Raw genomic sequence first — 25,697 nt, forward strand, 5'->3', positions numbered from 1 at the left:
AATTAAAAGTGGTGTGTTTTTGTGTAGGTGCAAAAACCGAGTTCTGTTCATAGTGAAAATAAAATTCTTGCACCAAACTGAGGAAATGGTGAAGCTGGTATACAAAGCCCATCCAGTTTGGTGTAGTGGTTAAGAGCGGTGGACTCATAATCTGGTGAACCGGGTTCGCTTCCCTGCTCTTCCACATGCAGCTGCTGGGTGACCTTGGGCTAGTCACACTTCTCTGAAGTCTCTCAGAGTCTCTCACCTCACAGAGTGTTTGTTATGGGGGAGGAAGGGAAAAGGAGATTGTTAGCCGCTTTGAGACTCCTTAGGGTAGTGATAAAGCGGAATATCAAATCCAAACTCCTCCTCCTCCTCTTCTTCTCATCCTACAATTTTGAAGGAAAATGTCACCAAAGACTAAATTCTTTAATTGCAATGCTTCAGCAGCCAGCAATTTTTAAAGGAAACAAGCAGAGTGTTGATTCCTTTATTGTAAATGGAGCCTTTCACTGTCTACTCGGAAATAAGTCCCACTGTATTCAATGGAGCTTACTTCCACGTAACTGGGTAAAGACTTGCAGCCTTATACTGTAATCCCAAGCATTTTTACTCAGAACAAAGTCCCACTGAGTTCAATAGGATTTCCTCTCTGGTATGTTCCTGATCATTCTCACAGTTTCCTTTCCGTGGCAAAGCAAGTGCTATCCCACACTTTCGAGTGCATTTTCCTGTCACTTTCCTTCTTGCAAAAAGTCTGCTCCTTTAGGGAAGAGGATTTGTTGTGCAAGACTCTACCCGTGCAACCTGAATTTTCTGGTACATGACTGGCATCCCCTCAAAAATGGCAACTATCTGGAAGCACCGTTCCTGTCAAACAAATAAATAAACATGTAAACAAATGCAAAGGGTTGCAAAAGTATGCAAGAAGCTGAGCGATTTCCAACACAGCCAAACAAACAATAGGGATTGAGGTACAAGGCTAGGGGAGGCTAGTTTTGAGCACCGCAACACTGAGAGCCAAAGTGGATCTCTTAGAGCTTTTATTTAAAAAGCCATTAGTTAGAAAAGGAGGCAAAGTAACCATTCATCTGGAAACTGAAAGTAGCCCTCAGGAAAACCAGGAAGAAAAATGTGAGAGGAAGCTGCATGACATCCTCAGCTTGTGATTATGCAGAAATCTTAACTTAGAAAAACCGAGAGGATGAATGGAAGAGACTCAGAAAACCATAGTAAGAGGTACTTCTGCATCAAAAATGTCCCACACCCACTCACCCAAGAAGGACTTTTATTTTGACAGACTTCAAGGCATTTGTAATGGTTTCTGCTCAGAGGGACTAATAACCAAAACCAGAACCAGTCATTTTTGAGAACCCGTTGCTGAAAAACATGCCCAAGCCCTGACATGCAGTCGTTTCGTCATTCTTCCTCTGGGCTTCCCTTGAATAAGCTCTGCTATTTCAACCATAGTTTTGAAAAGCCCAACAATTCAGCATGATTTAGCGCCAGACAGAAATCAGATTAGCAGTGCATCCCCAAGAACAACTTGGGGTGGGAGATGGGAAGGGAGGCAGAGGTGAAATGCAGTAATCTTAGATTCTGGGCTTAATAGTTTTATGATGACACAACCACCTCCTGCCCCCCACTTCAGATGGTAATGTATATTACTTCATGTAGTTCAAAATGTGGTCAGACAGGCCTGCTCACTTCCTTTCCTCCTTACTCATTTTGGGGTTCTGGAGTTCGGCCCTAAAGCCCGACCCTAATAAGAACCATTGGAATGATGTTGGGGGTTGCCAGATGCAAACTGTGCTTTTAATTGGTGTTTTAACTGTTGTTCCATCTTAATGGGCTTGCATTATTGCACATTTTAATTACGGATGTTGTGGTATTTCGATGGAATTGTTCTAGTGTGTGTGTGTTGCAACTGGTTTTATTCCTGTAAACTGCTAAGAAGCAATTTTGGCAATATATACAGTGGTACCTCAGCTTACATACACTTCAGGTTACATACGCTTCCGGTTACAGACACCCCAACCCAGAAATATTACCTCAGGTTAAGAACTTTGCTTCAGGATGAGAACAGAAATCGTGCTCTGGCAGCGCGGCAGCAGCAGGAGGCCCCATTAGCTAAAGTGGTGCTTCAGGTTAAGAACAGTTTCAGGTTAAGTACGTACCTCCGGAATGAATTAAGTACTTAACCTGAGGTACCACTGTATATATAGGGAAGTTTTTAATGTTTGATGTTTTGCTGCGTTTGATGCTTTCATTTGTTGGAAGCCGCTCAGAGTGGCTGGCGCAACCCAGTTAGATAGGTGGCATAATAATAATAATAATAATAATAATAATAATAATAATAATTCAAGGTTTAAGAAGAGGGACTTGTTGCATGAAATGTAAAGCACTTTCATAACATTTTAACAGCCGTGACTTCCCCCTTCCAAGAATCTTGGGAATTGTAGCTTGTTGAAGGTACTTAGAGCTGTTGGGAGACCCCTCACAGAGGTCCCAGCACTCTTAAAAAACTACAGCTCCCACGGTTCTTCGGGGAAAGCCACGGCAGTTAAAGTGTTATGAGAGTGCTTTCAATGTAGATTTGACCAGTACTGGACCTGCTTTGGAGCAAGAGGTTTGTTGCTATCATAAAAGAGCATTAATAAGCTCCGTTCCCCTTGTTTCCTAGGCTAGCAGCATCGATCATTTACACTTTCCTTCCCCTCTGGATTACCGCTTTAGAAGAGCTTCAGAGCCGGCCTGCATTTCCAACCAGGAGCTGTTGGGAGGGACACACTGACTATCTGAGCAGTAAACCTGGAATTCTCAGCAATAACTCGGAATGTCCCTGGAACGTTTAGCCTTGTTCTGAAGCAACGAACGAGAGAGAGAGTTTATTGCAGTATGTACTCCCTTACGAGAGAGAACAAAAACACCACTTCCGCCAGGATCTTCTGTTGTGCAACAAACAGAGAGCCACAAAGGAGCAGAAAGGGGGCCACCTGCAACCTACTGATTCATCGTAAGGTTCGGGGACCCCCACCCACAGATTCCATCAGCTGCAAGGACAAGGAGAGGGGATGCTAAGTTGCAATTTATACAATTTTAATTGAGTCATCCCTGGACCCTGCAACTATTCTTACAGTGATCTGGGAAGTAGGAAGTATTATATTAGAACAGGGGTCAGCAACCTTTTTCAACTGTGGGCTGGTCCACCATCCCTCAGACCATGTGGTGGGTCGGACTATATTTTGAAAAAAAATGTAAATGAATTCCTATGCCCCACAAATAACCCAGAGATGCATTTTAAATAAAAGGACACATTCTACTCATGTAAAAACACGCTGATTCCTGGACCGTCTGCAAGCCAGATTGAGAAGGCCTTAAGTTGCCTACCCCTGGATTAGATATACAAGCAAATCACAGAAACAGCGTCTGGAACTTGAGAGCATTTAGATCACTTTCAGCATATACCAAGGATAATTCCTTAAATAGTATGCACAGATGGTATTGTATGCCTGTACAGTCATATAACATGTTTGAGAAGTTTGGCCTAACATGCTGGAGGGGTTGTGGGTGCAGAAGAGGCACTTACATCCAGCTCGGGTGGGAGTGCAACTTCATTGCTGATTTCTGGACAAATTTACACCAGGAAATATGAAATATGCTGCAAGAAAATGTGTTATTGAGGCCTCAATCAATGTTTTCGAACATCTTTGATGAGGAGGACAACATGGATATCTTACTAAACATCTCAGTAGTCTGCCTCACCACATCACTGGAAAAGTGTGCAGAACTTGACACTTGAGTATAATATCAGTCCCTCTGGAATATTGCCATATTAGGGAAGATAACACACCAACTGAAACTATGTGAGGGTCTGGAGACCCCAGATTTATTTTATATGATTTGGGACTCCTTTTAAAATTATACATCTTGAGAAGCCTTCACTAAGCAGCCATCTACACCAGGCATAGGCAAACTCGACCCTCCAGATGTTTTGGGACTACAACTCCCATCATGCCCAACCACTGGTCCTGTTAGCTAGGGTTGATGGGAGTTGTAGCCCCAAAACATCTGGAGGGCCGAGTTTGCCTATGCCTGATCTACACACTAGTGACAAATTGGGAGGCATTTTGATATGAATTGTTTCAGTAACATCGTTTTTATTCCTATCTCTTTGACAAATATTCCTGTTTGTCAATGACAGGCAGAGTGTTTCTCATTTATTAGCATGTCGCTTGTAGACCTAGCAGAAGAAAGAGAAATTGTGCCTATTGTTCTAGAGACCTCAGTTGTGTACCATGTTCAGTTTGTTAATGTTTATGGATACCTTTTTTAGTTTTTGCTTGATATAAATAAAGAAGAACTAAAACACAAGTTGACAATTTTGAGATGGGGCAGAGGGAGTGGTGTGGGAACATCTTTGAGGGTTCTCACCTTCGCTTCATTCATGCTTTGTTCTTCCTGCCATCTCATAGAAGCATTCTCATAGTTTATCACAGGCTGCATTTGAAAGCATGTCACGTTATTGTTTTGTCGCAAATGTACGGAGAATGTACAGAGAACGTAGTAGAAGAGAAGAATTTCAAGGAAGCTCTGGATTTAATCCGAGCTGGACAGAAATGCTAAGCTACACAGCCCTTCAAAAAATGAGACAGTGAGTCATCTGGAAAGCATTATGGCAAAGTACAGTTTCTATAGAGCTATCTAATGCATACAAATCAAGCCCGTATATAATGTTCAGGCATTCTAATGTAAAGCCAAACCAAATTCCCAGGCTGCTCCCCACCCGCTCCCCACAGCTGGATTGGAAAGTAGTTGGTGGGGGTGGGGCAGGAGGGGGCAAGAAAAGGTCTGCTGAGGTGGCAATTTGCAAATACAGTGGTACCTCGGGTTAAGAACTTAATTCGTTCTAGAGGTCTGTTCTTAACCTGAAACTGTTCTTAACCTGAAGCACCACTTTAGCTAATGGGGCCTCCTGCTGCCGTCGCGCTGCTGGAGCATGATTTCTGTTCTCATCCTGAAGCAAAGTTCTTAACCTGAGGTAATATTTCTGGGTTAGCGGAGTCTGTAACCTGAAGCGTATGTAACCTGAAGTGTATGTAACCCAAGGTACCACTGTAGCCTCTATTTCAACGGGGAGAGGCTTTTATTTTTCACTTTGGTGTGGAGAGGAAGATGAGCTGTACAGCTTCTTAGTCTTTGGCCTCCTTAACACTTGAATTGGGGCTTACAGCCAATGGTATTGTGCTGATGTCACAGTTCCACCACAGCTCAGCATTCATCGAAGGAAACAAACAAAGCTTTATGCCTGTGAGGATATACTTGCAACCCCACAAAGAAAAGCGACAACCCAGAATCCAAAGGGGTTGCTTTTTTTTGTTTTACCCTCAAAACAATATCTCCGTGAGGTAAAGTGTGAGTGACTGCAAAAGATTACCTGCCAAGCTTCACGGTTAAGCCCAATGAAATGCTATGCATTGTGGGATTCCATGGGACTCAGTACAGTGCTACCTCAGGTTACATATGCTTCAGGTTACAGACTCGCTAATCCAGAAATATTACCTCAGGTTAAGAACTTTGCTTCAGGATGAGAACAGAAATCGTGCAGCAGCGGCACAGTGGCAGCAGGAGGCCCCATTAGCTAAAGTGGTGCTTCAGGTTAAGAACAGTTTCAGGTTAAGAATGGACCTCCGGAATGAATTAAGTACTTAACCTGAGGTACCACTGTACCAAGGAAGGAAGCACGGAGCTGCCATTTATTTCTGCATGCAGTAAAGCATCACTCCCCCCCTTCTGCTCAGAACATCTCTGCTCATTCCATTTTTACTTCAAACCATTATTTCAAGCCTATGAAAAGAAACCAGCCAGCCAGAAGAGTAGCCCCAAGCTGAGAGCAAAGGCAGAAGGGAGGAAAGAGGCTGCTGAGACAATCTAGCTGTTCTTGAGGGCACCCTAACAACCCATGTGTCTGCTAATTAAAGGGTTTGTTTACATCTTGAAGACTGCTAATGTATAGAGCTTTGGCTGTTTTTAGCTGTTGGTTCAATCTTGCTACTCAAATCAGTTATCTCACTGTGAGATGTAGAAATAGAAGGCAGAGCTAAAAGACAGGGGGCTTAATTTGTTAAGAGCAGGGAGGTAATGAAAGGCAATCTGTACATGTTCACTGGCCATCTTCTTGATAGCTTCATTAATGGTGCAGGAAATATACTGTTGCGACTTTCGTCAGCCTGGTGCCCTTTAGAAGTTTTGGACTACGACTTCCATCACTCGCACATTGCAAACCTGTTTTACATTTTACATAGCAGACTTGTCGTTGTTGTTGAAATCCTAAGACCCCCTGGCCGGGAAGCCAGGAGGGCAACTAAAATGATCAAGGGTCTGGAAACCAAGCCTTATGAGGAGCGGCTGAGGGAGCTGGGTATGTTTAGCCTGGTAAAGAGGAGACTGAGAGGAGATATGATAGCTATCTTCAAATATCTTTAGGGCCGTCACATGGAAGAAAGGAGATTCCAACTAAACATGAGGGAGAACTTTCGGACAGTAAGAGCTGTTTGATGGTGGAATGGATTCCCTTGGGAGCTTGTGAACTCTCCTTCCTTGGAGGTTTTTAAGCAGAGGTTGGATGGTCATCTGTCATGGACAATCTAGTCGAGATTTCTGCATTGCAAGAGGTTAGACTAGAAAACCCTTGAGGTCCCTTCCAACTCTACAATTCTATGATTCATTCTCAGCCAGTTCCTTTGATAATATATAACAAAACAACACAAAACTGATAGTTAGTGTTGCCACTGTTCCAAGCAGGCATGAAATTAAACCTCAGTAACTAATATTTGCACTTCTGCCTGACATGAGAAAAACGAAAACGAAACCCAGTTACCAGTCGCGTGTAGCATCAAATATCAAAATGTAGGTTGAAATCCAGAGGCAATATAGTGAGAGAGACAGAAATCTATGTTTATTATTAGAAGATTGGATCGTTTGGAATTCAAAAGAATATAAGAATATGAGGCTTCCTTTGTTCCATGGTAGTATAAATGAGACAAGACGCATACATGCTTTAGTTATTCAGCTGCTAAATGTCTTTGTGATTTCAATGGGTCCATGGAGGTTTCAACCATGAGGTTATTGGGGATTAGGAACCACTCCAACCACAAGCCCTCAAGATGGCGGCAGCGGCAGGGTTAGGGAGATTCCTGGGGCCATTGGAAGCTGCACCTCGGTTGTCGAACATTTCAGAAACTGAACGGGATTCTGGAACTGATTACGTTCGACAACCAATAATTGACTGTAGTTCTTTTACAGAACTTTTATACCTAAAATCTGGGCTTCAGGCTGAAAGCACTTAGAAGAAAATACATTTAAGAGCAATACTGTTTCTTATTTGTGTAGTGAATGTAATGCTCTTGAAATTGGACACAGAGGCTGTGATCCTGCACATATTTGTACAATCTAAATCCAGTTGAATTCTATGTTTTTTCAGGAGCCTAGCTGTGTAACGGTTCACAACAAAAGTCTTAAGTTATTAGACAATTATATGAGTGATGCATTTTGTTCCATTTCATGTTAAACTGGCATAAACATGACCTGGATGCTCTTAGCACGTACATGCCTGGCCCTAATGGGAAATGACATGATGAATGATTGCCTACTTATTACTGCAGAAATGCTGGTAATAAATGGAATAGCATGCATTATTATGAAGCATGTTCTGTCTTGCTGCTTCTGTTAATTTGATATGCCAGCCGTAGGATTTCTAATTAATTAGGTATACAGTAGCTTTACATTATCATAAGCATTCTTTGTTTTTATAGTCTCTCTTCTGCACAACAAACCACAGTGTATTTGGTGTACACATATTTTTGCATCTGGTCAAATATGGCATCTGTGCAACTAAGTCTGGATGACAAAGCTGAAGACTGGAATCATAAATGCGAACAGAATCTTGGCTTGTCATTTCCTATCAAGTTGTTGTAGGACAAGAGAAGTGAGGAATACAGGTGACCTCAGTCCCATGTTTGGGATCTGATTGTTTCTAGGGACAGAGCTCTGTGCACTATATGTTGTTGTTGTTTAGTCGTGTTCGACTCTTCATGACCCCATGGACCAGAGCATGCCAGGCACTCCTGTCTTCCACTGCCTCCCGCAGTTTGGTCAAACTCATGCTGGTAGCTTCAAGAACACTGTTCAACCATCTTGTCCTCTGTCGTCCCTTTCTCCTTGTGCCCTCCATCTTTCCCAACATCAGGGGCTTTTCCAGGGAGTCTTCTCTTCTCATGAGGTGCCTAAAGTATTGGAGTCTCAGCCTCAGGATCTGTCCTTCCAGTGAGCACTCAGGGCTGATTTCCTTAAGAATGGATAGGTTTGATCTTCTTGCAGTCTATGGGACTCTCAAGAGTCTCCTCCAGCACCATAATTCAAAAGCATCAATTCTTCTGCGATCAGCCTTCTTTATGGTCCAGCTCTCACTTCCATACATCACTACTGGGAAAAACATAGCTTTAACTATATGGACGTTTCTTGCCAAGGTGATGTCTCTGCTTTTTAAGATGCTGTCTAGGTTTGTCTTGCTTTTCTCCCAAGAAGCAGGCGTCTTTTAATTTTGTGGCTGCTGTCACCATCTGCAGTGATCCTCGAGCCCAAGAAAGTAAAATCTCTCACTGCCTCCATTTCCTCCCCTTCTATTTGCCAGGAGGTGATGGGACCAGTGGCCATGATCTTCATGCACTATATAACACCCCCTATTGTCAGGAGCAGGTCAGCAATAAATCACACGGTATCAGTAAAGTTAACTCTTTATTCAAGGAAACAAGGTCAGGTCTGCTCAGGAGGCCAGGCCTAGTGAACAACTTGCCCCAGTAGATCTTGCCCCTATGAGGCAGTTGTGGGAACTTAAGGCCCCCACCTTCCCACAGTTGCTTAAGTCTCCTCCTTCCCTTGGTGCTTCCCAAGCAATCTGAGACTCTTTCGCCATGTCTGCCGTTGCTCCTCCCTCTTCATACCTTTCCTGGTCTGGGACACCAGCTGGTCACGGCAGGAGGGGGAGATATCCTGGCTTCTTCACCTGACTCATCTCTGCCTCTTGGCCTCCTTCCTGTTCACTGAACCCTGCAGCTTCTGATACCTCCTCCTCCCAAGCTTCCCCCCCAGACCACTCATCATTATCCCACACCAATTCCCTGGCTCTGAGCCTCCTTACCTTGGCGGTTCCCCAGCTGTTGCTTTCTATCACTCCTCTGCATCCAGCCAGTCCATGGCACCAATGCCCCCTAAGCTAGTCTCCTTACCCCAGATGCTGGGGGGAGGGAATGCTGTCTTGCTGTCAGTGCTAAAGTACAATTCAACTGCTGCCAGTCAAGTCAACTTCTGTTTGAAGAATGCGGTCTGGGTGGGTGCACTATTTTGATTTTTGCTTCACACAGTAAAATGTATTTGGCTGCCGCTTATCTTCTTGAAGTGAAAACGGCTGTGATCTCAAATACAGTTCTCAAACTAGCTTTATGGCCCATAATAAACCTGGGTACTATTTTTTGGGCAATATTCATATTTGAGCATAAGGAAAATTGATGAAGTTTCAACATTACATCAAGGCTGAATCCAAGGAGCTCTTCAAATACCATTATAATAATGGTTCAGAGCTACTGGAACATTTCCAGGGGTATCTAATGATGCATTATTTGAGGTCTATGGGGAATTAAAAGTTATACTATGTGTTCTTGATATTTAAGCTATTTTAAAAAGCCAGACATGTAAAAAGAAGAAAATTGAGGGATCAAAATGACTCAGCCGAGCTCCAGATTCTGAAATTGAGTGATCTCCACCCCCTCATTTATCTTTCCAAGCTTATTACCAAGCAGTTAAGTAAGACATTTACTGATCTTTCAGTAAGTCACATTTGTTGATAGCATATGTGATTTCACAAAAGGCAATGCTATCTTATCTTTAATAGCTTACATCAAGCTCATATAATGTGGGTAGACACTAGTGAAGGTCAGACACCAAGCTTCACCTGTCTCATAAATGAGACGTGAAACAAGAACTGATGTCGTTGTGGAAACGACTGTGGTATAATTAGAGGGATGATTGAACGAGACATTCACAAATCAACATATTGAATGCAAAACTCCCATCATATACTGAGATGGTATATAGAGGATGGGATGTTTTGGTGGCATGTCATCATGTTAAGTACAGGTACTTCCAAAGACAAACAATGTTCATGAATCGTTCCTTGAAATCACAGCGTGGTTCCACAGTGTTCGATCCAGCAACATACCATTTAGTACAGCAATGATTTCATAGTGTACAAACATGCCGCTGGCTTAGAGCATAGCCCCTTTTTAACCTCCCTTCTGCTGGCAACTTCCCAGCTGTGTGTTATAAATGCCAAGTCCTTTTCCTGTGCCTTACAAAGGTCCCTCAAGAGCCCCAGGTCACTACTGGTAGGTGAAGCTCACTTTGTGAGAGAATTCCTCAGAGAGAAAAAGCCACTTCCTTTTGCAGTAATCTAGGAAACAGAAATCTGACCTGGCAAGATAAGGAACTCATTCTGTGGAAGGCGATGACCAAAGATAGCAGAACCATTGTCTGGAAAATAACCCTCAACTGAGTGAGATTTCCATCTGGGGTGTGATGAAAAACTGTTCAGGTGTTGTTAAGAATGCAGTTGAGTTTTGAATTCCTGCCTCACCCTTATTGATTCAAAATAAGAGTGCGAAACAGAGTCTCCCCAAAAGCAGGAATTAACAAGTCAGATCTGGGAACAATTTCTCCACCAACCACTTATTTTATTGAGCTTGCATCCTGATTTCCTTGAACAAAGCTTACAAACCTTTATTGAGCATTTGTTCAGATTTGTTTGTGGGAAGGTTACCGTACTTTTTGCTCTATAAGACTCACCTTTTCCCTCCTAAAAAGTAAGGGGAAATGTGTGTGCGTCTTATGGAGCAAATGCAGGCTGCGCAGCTATCACAGAAGCCAGAACAGCAAGAGGGATTGCTGCTTTCACTGCGCAGCGATCCCTCTTGCTGTTATGGCTTCTGAGATTCAGAATATTTCTTTTTCTTGTTTTCCTCCTCCAAAAACTAGGTGCGTCTTGTGGTCTGGTGCGTCTTATAAAGTGTAAAATACGGTATATGGCAATGAGTGCCCATCCTTCTCACCAGTCTCCCTACCAGGTCTCAGGTTTGGACCCTGAAATCTCTGGTTCTGGTATCCTTCTGATCTGGCAACCCTCTCTGCCAACTAGAACAGCTTTAATATTCCAAGTGTGTTTGAAGCTTTTTGTTGTTCTGGTTTAGAAGTTGGCTGTAAATGTTGTAGAGAGAGGTTTGGAAGAGAGATTGTTACTGTCTTGAGCAGAGTTAGCACAATGCCAGTTGCTCCAAGCACATTAAAACTTGGTTATATTTACATTTTCCATAAATAAATATATGTAAGGTACATACATGTTATGATATTCAATTTAAGTATGCACTTAGTCCATTTATAGTTTAAACCTGCACTTCACAGCTGCAACGCTCACTCACAAGATCACCATGTGCACTTATTGCTTTATTGTCACTTCCCATTTCACACAAAAAGTCCAGCTATGTGGCTATCAGAAACAATGTTGCCACAGGGAAATTGGGAAGCCTGCATCTTGTATTGCCATCAGTTTATGGACGCTGTTGTGTGCAGGCCCCAAACAATTCACTTTGTGCACATATGGGAAAGTGCAATTTCTCTAGAATCTCCACCCCATGCTCAAAAGTTCGATCCTACAGGTGGCAGTGGATGCACACCACCTGCTTAGCACAGGCTGGCCTCCAAGCGGCCAAATGCTTGTGTGACTTTGCCTTAAGGGCCAAGCTAGATGCAAGGCTAAAACATGTGTGCATTTTGTTGGTTTGTTACGTAAGCAGCAGATGTGAAGAAGTCAAAGCAACCTAGGGACTGGGGTGTGTGAGAGAACAGGATGTTTCATGCTTTGTCTCCCAGGCTCTCCATCATTGCTATTTGCATGTCAAGGGAAGCTCCCATTGGTGCCCATGGAGGCTTGAATTACAAATAGTCCCTTTAGAATGAATATATTTATGATCTTCTTCTTCTTCTTCTTCTTCTTCTTCTTCTTCTTCTTCTTCTTCGTTAAGTTGTGGGTGAATATATCAGACGACACAGCGATTCTTCAAACAGCTCTTGTTTATTCACAGGCCAGAACAGAACTGAACTGAAGGGTTCAGCCAGCCTGCTTATATAGAGCTCAACTACAAAGCAACAGTAGCAACTTTCTGTAACTATCCAATCACTGAACGTCACTTTCAATCCCTTATTTGCATATGTGGACCTGAGTGAAAACTATCTACAGTATCCCCCTGCTGGCCCAGGGTGATAACTTCAGTGAATGTGGAGGCCAATTCCAGATCCACACGTTCTTCCTCAGTGGGGACATAGGTTTCCGGGTGAGGATCTGCCAAATGTGCCTTCCTCTTAGCTCATTTCTCCCTTTCTTCCTGAGTTTGTGTTCCTTTAAAGTCCATGGCCCCTTTGGTAAAGGCTATTCTCCAATTGTAACACTCACAGGCCAGTGTTTCCCAGTTATCTGTGCTCATACTGCATTTTTAAAGATTTGCCTTGAGAGTGTCTTTAAACCTCTGTTGTTGTCCACCAGTATTTCTGAGCACCTTAGCAGGGAGAGAAAGAACTAAGCTTCCCCTTTCCTTTCCATTCCCTACAGTCCTGGGGCTTTTCAGGCATCCCCTCCTTTGTTAATCACATTCCAAAAAACATGTATGTTAATTGCATTCATTAATTAGTCCCAGTGGAGTGCAGATGTGTACCATCTCTCCCCCATCTTCCGCAAAATTACAAATCCCATTTTTGCCCCACAATCAAAAGCACACACGACCCTTCAGGCCATTGCTGTGGCTCAACAGATGGTGTCGCCATAGCACCACAGGGCAAATAAGCAGTGGTGCTTTAATTTGTGCGATGAGCTAACTGTGACTACGGAGAGCAGCCCTGGCTTGGAATGCACAGCTGTAGACATTCTCAATGGAACAAAGATCTACTTTCAGTTCTATCTTTATTCCCCAGGAGTTGTTTACATAGATTGACTACAGAAGCAGGCTTGTTTCTTTTCTCGTTTCTTGCTCAAAAGTTGCCCTTGTGTTTAATGTACACAGCCAAAGAGCCTACTTGATTGCTGCCGTACCTATGAGGCATTCTGTGCAGGCAGAATGTGAAAAAATAGGAGCTTAGGAGCAGTTTATACAAGCAGCAAAATCAAGTGGTCAAGCAGCAACCGTTTCAGATTTATGCTTCCCAGGGTGGGTGATTGTGAATATCTTTGCGCTCAGAAAGCACACATACACCCCAAGGGGCAGCTACCAAGTAGCCTGACCTGGGATCATAAGCCATCTTCCTATGTTTCTCCATAAAAAGCTATGCACACATTAGGTTCCTCTGCATGATCTGAACTCTGCATTCCAGTGAAGATAGAACCTATGCATGTACATTGTGTGTGTTTAAATTATTTAAAACAAAGATAAAACAACTGCATACAGAATACAGTGGTACCTCAAGTTACAGACGCTTCAGGTTACAGACTCCACTAACCCAGAAATAGTACCTCGGGTTAAGAACTTTACCTCAGGATGAGAACAGAAATTGTGCGGTGGCAGCAGGAGGCCCCATTAGCTAAAGTGGTACCTCAGGTTAAGAACAGTTTCAGGTTAAGTACGGACCTCCAGAACGAATTAAGTTCTTAACCCAAGGTACCATTGTATCCTCTCCGAATACAGTACTCCACAGAGCTTTGTCAAAGTGTATATGTACTAAAATTGTCACAATCTTAACAAACACAAAATGATACAGTCAAAATGATGCCAGCAACTAAAAATATATTTTGTATCAGCGGCAGATGTGGAGGCTTTGTGAACAGGTTTAGATCAATAGTTGGAGACAGGGCGGAAGTATTGTTGTTGTTGTTAATTAGATTTATATACCAGCCTTCATCATAAGATCTCAGGGTAATCATAAGATTTACAGAGTAAAATACAGGATAAAAACATGACAATAAATAAAGCAAAACAGTAAAACAACACACACACACCCGTCCCACAGACACATTTAAAAGGCTGCAGAATATTAATCAGCCTAAGGCCTGGTTGAAGAGGAACATTTTTGCCTGGCGCCTAAAGATAGATAAGGAAGTTGCCAGGCAAACCTCCCTGCCCCATATGGGGAGCTACAGAAAATGTCCATTCTCATGTTGCCATCCTCTGGACCTCATACAGAGGAGGCACACAAAAACGGGTCTCAGATGATGCATGCAGAATCCAGAGTGGTTTATATGGGGAAAGGTCCTTCAGTAGGCAATAAACTGCTTCCCTGTAGCCATGTGACAAGTATACACACTTCTTTCGCATGAATCAAGATCCCATCTTTTTCACTTTAGGGCCTTCTATTGAAGAAGCCTGCTTTTTAGAACAGGTTTTGTTTGCAAGTCAAAACAACTGGAAAGCTTTATTCCTGGAGGTGATTTCATAAACTTACCCTCAGAGCTCATGTCAAACCTGCCAAGGAAGAACTGATCCACCCAAACTTGTGAAGCTTTGAAGTGGAATCTTTGATGTTTAATTTCCTGCTATGCTTCTGGCTGTGGCAGAGAATCATATCCCGTGCATGTGTTGACATCAGCTGTAAACAGGTTGAGGTAAGCTGGAAAAACAAGAGAGTTCTGCATCAGAATGTTACAGAAGTGTCTTCCTTCCAGTCTCAAATGGCGGTTCCATGGAAGACTAAGGAAGCACACCAGTCAGGAACCTATGCAAGAACTTTATTGTCTCTTTCCAGTGAGAACAGCCAAACAAACTCCTGACTCCAGCTAGTCTAGCGCCACCATGTGACTAAACCATATTATGACACTATCCACACAGGTGGGTTGCAAGGAGGGATGTGTAATTTCTCATTTCCCCCCATTCTTAAATTCAGTTCTTTACATTTCCATATCAGCTTTCATTTTTTAAAAGACCCTGTGGAAATTCATCCATATTCTCCCAATATACACATTTTGGCATGCGATTTTGCCTAATATAAATATTTTCCCAAAACAAGTCTCCCTCATATGATGAATTTGTGTTTGCTATTTTTCACAAATACATGCATTTTAATGCACACTTTGCACTAGTATATGCAGTTTTGTGAATGCTACTCAGCTGGAGAACTGCATTGCAAAATTCAGAGAAGTGCAAATTTCGAACTATGGCTGTGTGTTTTGGTTCTTGTACAATTTTGGAATGTGCAATTTAGGTAAATTCAAGTGCAAATGAGTAGTGAATTGAATTTCTCTCCCATCTCTAATTGCAAGTCCCTTGTGTTATTACACATACCCCAAAGTGTTACCCTGGTGCATTGACTGCAAGTAGTCTGCTTTGATATTACATGTGGGTGGTGCTGTGGTCTAAACCACTGAGATTCTTGGACTTGCCGATCAGAAGGTAAGCGGTTTAAATCCCCGCAATGGGGTGAGCTCCCTCTGCTTGGTCCCAGTTCCTGCCAACCTAGCAGTTTGAAAGCACACCAAAAAGTGCAAGTAGATAAATAGGTACCGCTCCAGCGGGAAGGTAAACAGCGTTTCCATGTACTGCTCTGGTTTTGGTGTTTTGTTGTGCCAGAAGCGGCTAAGTCATGCTGGCCACAGGACCCAGAAGCTGTACTCTGGCTCCCTCGGCCTGTAAAGCGAGATGAGCGCCGCAACCCCAGAGTCGTCTGCAACTGGACTGTCAGGGGTCCTTTACCTTTTTTGCACCTGAATTCCAGTTCAACACATCTGTGAAGGTATGTATGGTGTCTGTACCCATGCTCACCTCTGAGGAGTTCAGCCAAGGGCATATTGCCCCTCCCTTACTGTTTACCACCATGCAGTGATTGGAGCATTGTTGATTAGTGGGAGTGCTCTCTTCCGTAAGAGGCAAATAAGGAGGCCCAACTGGCAGCTTAAAAATGAAAAGCAGTCGGGGGAGGGAGCAATCCTGATGGAGGGGTGTTGTAAAAGAAAGAAGGGGAGGAGGTGCTTAATCCTTTGCCTTTGATTAAAAAACTCCCACAGTATTCCCTGCCCCTGGTGCCTCCTGCGAAGGTTCTAGCACATGTTTGCAAGGATAAAAATGCACCTGGAACCCTGAAAGATGGAAAGCAGGGCAGAGAGGCAAATTTCAGCAGGAAATGTCTATCAAAGCAAGGGTTAAAACAATCCCTCCCACTCACTACTCCCTCATTTACAATCACAGCCTCTGGAAGGTGCCTTTCATATAAAGAAGTCACTGTTGGAACTTTCTTCCACACATTCACATATAACCCTCCCCCCTTAAAAGTATCTGATTTACCTTTTTATTGCCTCTGTGATTACATTTATTTCAAATGGCTTTTTACTCCAGGAGCTTTAGGTTGCTGTGCAACATCCTTTCTGCTCCATTAGAACACCAAACATTTTTTGCACTTTTTTAACAGTATAAAATATTTCCCTGAATCAGCAGGCAAAGAGTGTGGCGAGGAGACAATTTTTTCATTTTTTGCTACCAGATAACTGCATTAAAATGTTCTTAATACGTCAAGCACATCTATAATAACTTGATCAGACTACTTGCCATGGAACCTGAGTTTTGAGGTGACTAATTTTCTTCCTCCACGGCTCTTCATATCTCCTGGTGGATTTGAAACCCGTTGGGATTTCATATTTTCATCTGTTTTGAGAGCGCCTCACCCCACCATTTTTGGTAACATTTTACTCTTTCGGCAACTATTACTGGCATCAAACAGAATTTCTGCTATTGTCTACATAGATTTAAAGAACAGGGATGAATATGGCATGAAGCCAGAGTAAACAGTAATGTGTACTTACCCTAGGTTTTATTCAGAGTAGACTGTCTGAAATGAATGAACATTACTAAGTTAGGTCCCTTTATTTCAATGGGTCTACTCAGTTGAATACCACCGCATTACTACAACCACCACCAACAAAGCCCTGTAGGTGATTCCTGGATACAGTTCCACAACAGTGTGGCTGCTCCTAATTTGAGCTCCTTTTAAATCTTTGGTGATGTCTTTTTTGTTGCTACAGCAGATGTCAGGCTCCTCTTCCTCAATACAGGATGCCATCACAGTTCTGCAAGTGTGGGGGGTGGCAAGGGGAATAAAATTAAGTGTGGACAAAGGAAGGATGCATCTGTCACAAAACAAAGAACATCTGTCTTCAGCCCAGGCAGCTTTTGCCATGGCTTTGCAAAACACAAAAGACCAGGTTGACCAACACAAACCGCTCACTCTATAAAACAAGCTGTAGCCTTTTAGGCTTGCCAGCACAAGTCGGGCTTGTGTGCTTCAGCAGAACAACAGGAGGGGATGGGGAACATCGTGGTGCACAGATCTCAGCTGCGCATCTGCTGTGTGTGTTTTGTCTCCCTTTGTGCACACAATGTAAAGGACTAAATCATGGTACTATTGTGTACACTGATGAGATGGCCAAGAGGGAGATGGTGATCAGAGCAGGAAAATATCTGCACAGCACGTTTCCAATGGTTGTGTTATTCCAGTATACTAGGCATGTCAAAAGTCCATTTTGGGGGCCTATTCTGGTCCGCTGGTCGGTTTAATTTGGCCCCCTGTGGCAGTTTATTTCCAGGGGTAAAATTTTAAGAAAACCTCAACAACTTCAATCCTAAAAGAAGGTCAACAACTTTGGGGTAAAATCCTAAAAAAAGGCCAATAACTTCAATCCTAAATAAGGTCCACAACTTTGGTTGGCCCTCACGGCCCTTCACTTCATCAAATCTGGCCCTCTTTGAAAAAAGTTTGGACACCACTGCAGTATACCTTTCCCCATTCAGTTTACAGTGGTAACCTCAGATGCTTCAGGTTACAGACTCTGCTAACCCGGAAGTAGTACCTCAGGTTAAGAACTTTACCTCAGGATGGGAACAGAAATTGTGCGGCTGCACGGCGGCAGTGGGAGGCCCCATTAGCTAAAGTGAAACCTCAGGTTAAGAACAGTTTCAGGTTAAGAACGGACCTCCGGAACGAATTAAGTTCTTAACCAGAGGTACCACTGTATTCCAAGGTAGTTAACACCAGATAAAAAAAGAAAGCCTCATTTTTATTTCTTGGACCACATTGGCTGCACTTATGGTTTCTCCCAGAATTGGAACCCGATCTTCTAAAAATGATAGATATTTGTTAGGAAAGCTGTGTTGCTCAGAGCCTTTGGTTCCTTCTTTCACCAGCAGGAATTTGACAGGTACACAGCACTGAAAGCTTCAGAGATAGCAATGGTAGAACCTGTGGATTTGCCACATCTCAGGTAGGGGTGACAGCAACTTTGCAATTAATGGATCTAAATCAAAGGGGAAGCAAATCTGCTTACTGCAAGACTTTGAGGTGCTTACAGATAAATCATGCTGGTGCAGCCAATCAATATTAACTGCCTGAAGCCAAACGGTCATTGCAATTCAAAAAATCCATCAGAGCTTCCAACATGGAAAAATAAAAAATAAATAAAAGACAGCAAAGCCCCTCAAAAGACCTGGCAATATTATATCATGCTGGCAGCAAACCAATGTTCTTGTTTATAAATTCTTGTCAGACTTCGGCTAAAGCAACACAAAGAATAGTATCATATTTATATTCCCAAAGATACCTGATTTCTGTGGATGGGAGAAGCATTTTATTTTAAAGCATTTACAGATAGACCAATGAAGTGCTCTCACTCACCATTACAGGGTACGGTAGTTGTCTCCTTACGTCATTATACAGATGAGACCATCAAAGAAAGATTGAGGCAAGTCCTTCTTTGTTCTGATGCCACAAACACAGCATCTCACAGTGTTTTGTCACACTGTTCTTCCGCTATAGAGAGAAGCAACTGCTGTCCCCCACACCAAATCTCCCCTCCCCACTTGAGAAGTATCCTCAATGGCCACCAAACAATAGTCAAGAAGGTTGAATAGAGGGAGTGGTCACTGTGTGGCATTAGGACTTCCCAATAATCCACTGTGGACAGCAGTGATGAGGACCTGGCCTGTCACTCACCACCACTTCCACAAAATTTGCCCTCTCCAGTAAAACTAGTATTTGCTCAGCGTACAAGGAGTTGTAGAAATATCTGATTACTCCTCTAGGTTAAAGGAAAAGGACCCCTGACAGTTAAGTCCAGTCGCGAATGACTCTGGGGTCGTTTTTCCAGGTCATGTGGCCAGCATGACTAAGTCACTTCTGGCGAAACCAGAGCAGTGCACGGAAACGCTGTTTACCTTCCCGCTGAAGTGGTACCTATTTATCTACTTGCATTTTGATATGCTTTCACATCAGGAGCTGGGACCGAGCAATGGGAGCTCACCCCGTCACGGGGATTCAAACCGCCGACCTTCTGATCGGCAAGCCCTAGGCTCAGTGGTTTAGACCACAGCGCCACCCGCGTCGCTATTCCTCTAGGTTACCAAAGCCTTATTGCAAGGGTGGGGGACATGTGACCCTCCAGATGTTGTTGGTCTACAGTTCTCATCATCCCTGAACATTGGCCATGGGGATCTCCTGCACGTAATTCTAGAGAGATGGCATGGTGGAGTGGTCCGAGTGTTGGGTCAGGATTCAACTCCCTACTCAGCCACGAAGCTCACTGGGTGATCTTGGGGCAGCCACTGCCTCTTAGCTTAACTTACCTCACAGGGATGTTGTGAGCATAAAATAGGAAGAAAGGAATCCTGCGCTCTATGGAGGAAAGGTGGAATAATAGTCTTCACAGTCATCACCTCCCCGCACTGCAGCAGCCACCATGTGGAGTGCTTTTCCATGTGGAATTTCCATGGTGGTGAGAACCCAGTAGCCCCCAGACATTGGCTCAGCTTTGGAAAACATCGTATTACTAAAGCAAGCTGCCTACCAAAATTTTATGAGCTGCTGTTTATTTCAGGAGAACAAAGATAGCTGCTCCTGTTGGTGTTTCAGCCTATGACTTCAGGAATAGCTTGCGGCTAAACACTACCTCTCAGAAGCAGCTTGCTGATTTTCCAAAATGTTTTTATACAAGGCAAACCTAGAGCAACATTTAATGATAATCTTTTCTTTCAAGTGTTAGAAGTAGTTTTTAATTCATCCTTTCCGAGGATTCATCTCTTGCCAAATTCCCTTGCATGTTGTCATGGCAAGATTGAGCACTTTTCAGATTTGGCTTATAATATGCCCGTACCAGTGAAATGAATATATGGTTGAAATGTTCATGCTTTCCTGAAGAAACCTGCATTTTCTGAGGACCACAAAAACCAAATAGACTATAAAAGCATTGCTGTTGTTTTTAGCATGGCTGGTTACCTTATTTCTTAAACTCTTCAAAGTCATATATCATAGAACTGTGGAACTGGAAGGGACCACTTCCTCCCAAAGTGAGGGTGTGTGACCTAGCTAAGCTTGGCAGGACAGCTTACTCTATGGTCTTAACCCTTACATACACTAATTAATATTAAGCATGTTGGTTATATGAGGCTGATTTATCCCACAAACCCCTTCTCAGGCAAATCTTACAACGGCATGCACAAGCCCCAACTTGACTTGAAGGTTCTCAAAACTGTCTCTTGGTAAGGGCTTGGTGAGATTGTCAGCTGTGAGCCGATTAGGATACTCTCTTGCATGAGATACTATTCATGTACTTTCCTCCTCTTATACTCACCATATGTGGAGATAGTGTGTGTTTGTGTTGGTGCTGGGCGGATTGGCCGCAAGGGCAGAACGTCCACATCCTCACCTATTCCTTAAATGTATGTGAGGTTAATCTGAAACCCACCTATACTGACTGGTGGATAACACATATAGATAGTTACAGCACTCCTGAGTGTGTCACACTCCAGTGTTCTCTCAGTTCAAGCGAAAAAGCTTGTGGTTGACCTCAGCTAATGTTTTTAGCAGTCTGGAAAAGCACGAGTCAGCTGGAACTTCCTGTCTTGAATGCAGAGTGAGTTATGCGGAGCTTGTTCAAAAGCTCTCAAAATGCACATTATATACATGAACAGCAATATGCACATTCTTAATCTTTCCCTGTAGATATCAAAATAATCTAACAGTGTCATCCTGTACAAGGTGCCTCAAGGCCCAAAACAATTCAAGGGGCCCCAGGGAGGGTTCCAGAGAGATGGGAAGGTCTCTGCCAGACTTGAGTTCTCTCACCTCACCTCCTGGCATCTCCCTCTTCAGCTGCGCTTTCTTCTCCACAGCTCTCAGAGCTTACCTCTGACACTGAAGTGCCTCTCGTACTACCCATCCTGGAGCCATCAGATGCTGGGTTGAGCCCTGCCTCTCCAGAGAGGGAAAAGAGACCCCCTCCATCACCTGGGTCCTGAAGGCTCCAAAGGAGGTGTGAACAGATGGAGCAGTTCCCACCTTCAAGGCAAGGTCCTAGGTTGCTTGTTGGGGTGCCAACTTGAATAAAATGGGGGGGGGGGGCAGGTAAGCCCCACCCAACATAATCAATCACAAGGTGGGACACACATGCACCCAGCAACTTTGGGGTGGGCCAGCCTTGTCAAATATTTTATTGGAGGTGTGTGAAGGGACCCAAGGAGTTGGTTTCTATGTTGCTTGCTCTAGTAACCCATCTTTGTGCTCCTCCTCCACGAGAGGTCCGGAGGACAGCAACATGAGAACGGACCTTCTCTGCAGTCGCTCCCCGTTTGTGGAATGCTCTCTCCACGGAGGCTTGTCTGGCGCCTTCATTGTATGCCTGTGGCGTTGTGGTCTAAACCACTGAGCCTCTTGGGCTTGCAGACCAGAAGGTCGGCAGTTCAAATCCCCGTGACGGAGTAAGATCCTGCTGCTCTGTCCCAGCTCCTGTCAACCTAGCAGTTCGAAAGCACACCAGTGCAAGTAGATAAATACATACCGCTGTGGTGGGAAGGTAAATGGTGTTTCCATGCCCTCTGGCTTCTGTCACATTCCTCCATGTGCCAGTAGTGGTTTAGTCATGCTGGCCACATGACCCGGAAAGCTGTCTGTGGTCAAACACTGGCTCCCTCAGCCTGAAAGTGAGATGAACACCACAACCCCATAGTCACCTTTGACTGGACTTAACCGTCCAGGAGTCCTTTACTGTTTACCTATGCCTTTAGGGGGGAGGTGAAAATGTTCTTCTTCAACCAGGCCTTGGGCTGGTTAACATCCAATACCCTTTTAAATGTATTGTGGGAGGGGGTGGTGAGAGGGAAATTATTGCTTTTTTTGTTGTTCTGGTTTTTGTTCTGCATTTTGTGTTTTTTCTCTTGTATTTTTTATGTTGTCAGCTGCCCTGAAATTGAGATGAAGGGTGGTATACATATTTAATAATAGGTGAATGAAGAAAAATAAGGAACAGAACAGTTTGCTGCACTGAGTTGAGCCCATCCTATTCCTTTATATAGGATAGCAAGGGCAGAGGCACCACCTTCTCCAGAGGATGATGGGCCCGACGTGATGTCACGTGATATCAAGACTGAACATCAGTGCTGGGTCAACACTTAAGCTTTGAGTAAGTAGATTGCCTGCCTTTGTGTATCTGTGGCTTGGGTTAACTATGTGTATTGCCAGCAATGTGCATATGTGTTGCACCAAATCTAAACATTAAAGCCTTTGGAAAGAGTCCTTTGAGTTCTTGTTCTTGAACAACTGAGAGCCAGGACAAAGGCGAATCTTGGGACATACTCACACACTCCTCGAAATATGTACTTTGTGGCTTCAGTGTTGTTGTTTTTCCTAATGAGTAAAAGGATTGATCCTTGTCTGTCAGGGAACTGCCATCAGTGCCGGAGGGATTCCGGAGAGCGTCCCGGGATTGGGAGAGGCAGCCCATCTTCTGGGGAAGAGAATCAGCGTAGCACCAGTGGAGAAGGGGGGCAGATGGGGGAAGCAGCGAGGCGGTCCCATGACTCCTTGCTGGGGACCAGCGGAGAGAGTAGAGGTCCTCCACTGCCTACACCCTCCTTGCGCAGAAGGCTTTTGCGCAGAGAGAGTAGGAGGAGACTAGGCGTCAAAGAGCTTCTTTGCTGGAAGAGGTTTAAGAAACGCCCACTGACGGATTCTGCCAGCGATTGAGACAGCCAGTGGTGAGTGGCTGTCTGGACAGAAAAGGTTCACTCAGGCAATCCAGCCAGGTGTTTGCACCGGCTTACGCACGAGCAACCCCTAGAACCACTACATTGTCACACCGATGTCACAAGATCATGAGCGCAGAGCCAGGAAACCGGGCATTCCTGTGAGTCATGCCCTAATTACACAATATTGTGCTGTTGCCACAGATGTGCTCTGTATTTAGAATGCTGCGGTCATAGTACAGGCCTTGGCTGTGGGTTGTTGCAATGCCACAGTTTGATGAACAAATAGCCAATTAACAGGGCATCCTCCCTTCTTCGCCATGATTTTCTCTGCTGTGAGAAAATGGAGATTTAATTTTGAATCCATGTGTGTGGCTTGGTTGGTTGGGGTGTTAATGATGAACCAGACCCCATGCATACTCGACATCTGCAAAACAAACTGAGCTATCATAAGCAAACACAGCAGCCCCCCCCCCACCGCACCCTGCAAGGGAATGTTTCTTAATAGCGATCCAACATTGATGATGTTGGATTCCTTTAGATAGTGCAAAGCAGAGGTGCAGAGTCCAGTCTTGGGCATTTTCGAACAGTTAATGCTGAACATAATCAAATGTCCAAATGCCTCCCTTGAAATACGCAACTACGTATATGCAATTCTTAGTAACTTTTTAGCTTCAAGTGAGAATATCATAAGACCTCAAAGGACAACGTCTTCTTTTAAAATCGATTTTATTAAAGGTTTTCAGCATATTACACAATAAGAAGCAAACAAGTCTAGAACAAAACTAATAGAGAACAATATATAACAGGGAAAGAATGCAAGGAAGAGAAAAATAAATAAAATGATGATAGAGACTTGTATACATCAATACATAAAAAGGTAAAGGGACCCTGACCATTAGGTCCAGTCGTGGTCGACTCTGGGGTTGCGGCGCTCATCTCGCTTTATTGGCCAAGGGAGCCGGCGTACAGCTTCCGGGTCATGTGGCCAGCATGACTAAGCCACTTCTGGCGAACCAGAGCAGTGCACGGAAACACCGTTTACCTTCCTGAGGTACCTATTTATTTACCTGCACTTTGACGTGCTTTTGAACTGCTAGGTTGGCAGGAGCAGGGACCGAGCAACGGGAGCTCACCCTGTCATGGGGATTTGAACCGCCGACCTTCTGATTGGCAAGTCCTAGGCTCTGTGGTTTAACCCACAGCGCCACCCTCATCCCCATGGACTCAGCTACACACACAGCGGCAAATAAAACGTTTTAAATGTGTTGTAAAGTGCTATATACAAATGTGATGCTAGGTGGCGACAGTGAGCTATGTCAAATTCAATGTACTTTTCAAAACGTTTTTTGAAAAAGCATTTTGACAGCATTTTACATCTGTGTGTAGATTCCACCTATCTCCTCTTTAACCATCTCTTTATCATCATTTTCCATTTGGAAGAAGTTTTCTTCTTGGCTAGACTTTAAGCATGCATCATCTCCTATGCCACAAGAGTAGTTATTATGGTTAAATCATAGAAGCCCAGAACTACAGCGAGGTGATGCATAAACACCCTCTCATTATCACTTCACACATGACATTTCTTAAGTACGCTAACCACCACACATTGCAAAGTGCAGCTCCCAAACCAATAATCATTACAAAAGTGGGTACCTGCATGTCTTTCCATATACGTGGTACTATCCTTCCCACCCTCACCCATTTTCTCCATGTAAGAACATCGTCATGTATGATGTGGTTTCTGTTTTATCTCCCTGCTGCTTCACATCAGAGGACCCTGCATTCTTTCCAGGCCTGGGACCAGATGCCAAAGTGATGATGTAATTACTGCCTTAAACAAGCACTCCTTCTCCCGTTCCTTCTCTGGAATCATTCCAGCGCGATCATGTGACCCACAGCTTGTTCCATAAATATTTGGAAGTAGGTGGGAGCGAAGCGCACTCACAACAAAGCAAAACAAAAATCTTGGAATGAATGCTGGCCTGTTTCGTTTTCTGCTTCCCATCTTGCCAAGAGAGAAGCCAGTAAATGGCTGCTATTAAAAGGATTTTAAATATATATACAGTGGTACCTCGGGTTATGAACTTAATTCGTTCTGGAGGTCTGTTCTTAACCTGAAACTGTTCTTAAGCTGAAGCACCACTTTAGCTAATGGGGCCTCCCACTGCTGCTGCTCTGTTCTCATCCTGAAGCGCCGCAACCCCAGAGTCGGCCATGACTGAACCTAATGGTCAGGGGGTACCTTTACCTTTAGCTGAGTCCATAGTCTTCTTAGTCTTCTTATTCCTTTTCTACTTCTTCTCTGATGCTGCCTTTGCCCTCAATAAATGTTGGGGAGTGAACATTTCTTATTACTGAGCACCCTGCTAAATCCATATCACTGCAGATGTAATAGGATGGCCTTGTGTCCTACAAAGGAGAGTCCATTACGTCAGGAGTGGGGAACCTTTTATAGATTGAAGGCCACATTAGGAGCTGAATGGCAGTGGTGAACAGGCCCTTGCATCTAAATTTTAACCAGTACTCTCATGCTTATCTTTTCTCAAGGGAAGTTTAGGGTGGAATTTGGGGGGGGGGCAGTTTAATTTGGAGGAGAGGCTAGAGATTTGCGTTGCCTTTGCAATA

The 25,697-nt window shown here is 43.8% G+C and overlaps 1 long non-coding RNA gene across 1 annotated transcript; it reads right to left on the reverse strand.

Moving 5' to 3' along the window:
- Window positions 1-636: 636 nt before the first annotated feature.
- Window positions 637-15,938, reverse strand: LOC310681747. The gene is made up of 4 exons (XR_014513578.1): window positions 15,831-15,938; window positions 14,518-14,682; window positions 4,417-4,482; window positions 637-852 (listed from the first exon to the last, which is right to left on the reverse strand). It is a non-coding gene; the product is annotated as an uncharacterized lncRNA (long non-coding RNA).
- Window positions 15,939-25,697: the final 9,759 nt, after the last annotated feature.

This window comes from Podarcis tiliguerta (genome assembly GCF_965153285.1).
Source record: "Podarcis tiliguerta genome assembly, chromosome: 7".
In the NCBI taxonomy this organism is placed as follows: Eukaryota; Metazoa; Chordata; class Lepidosauria; order Squamata; family Lacertidae; genus Podarcis; species Podarcis tiliguerta.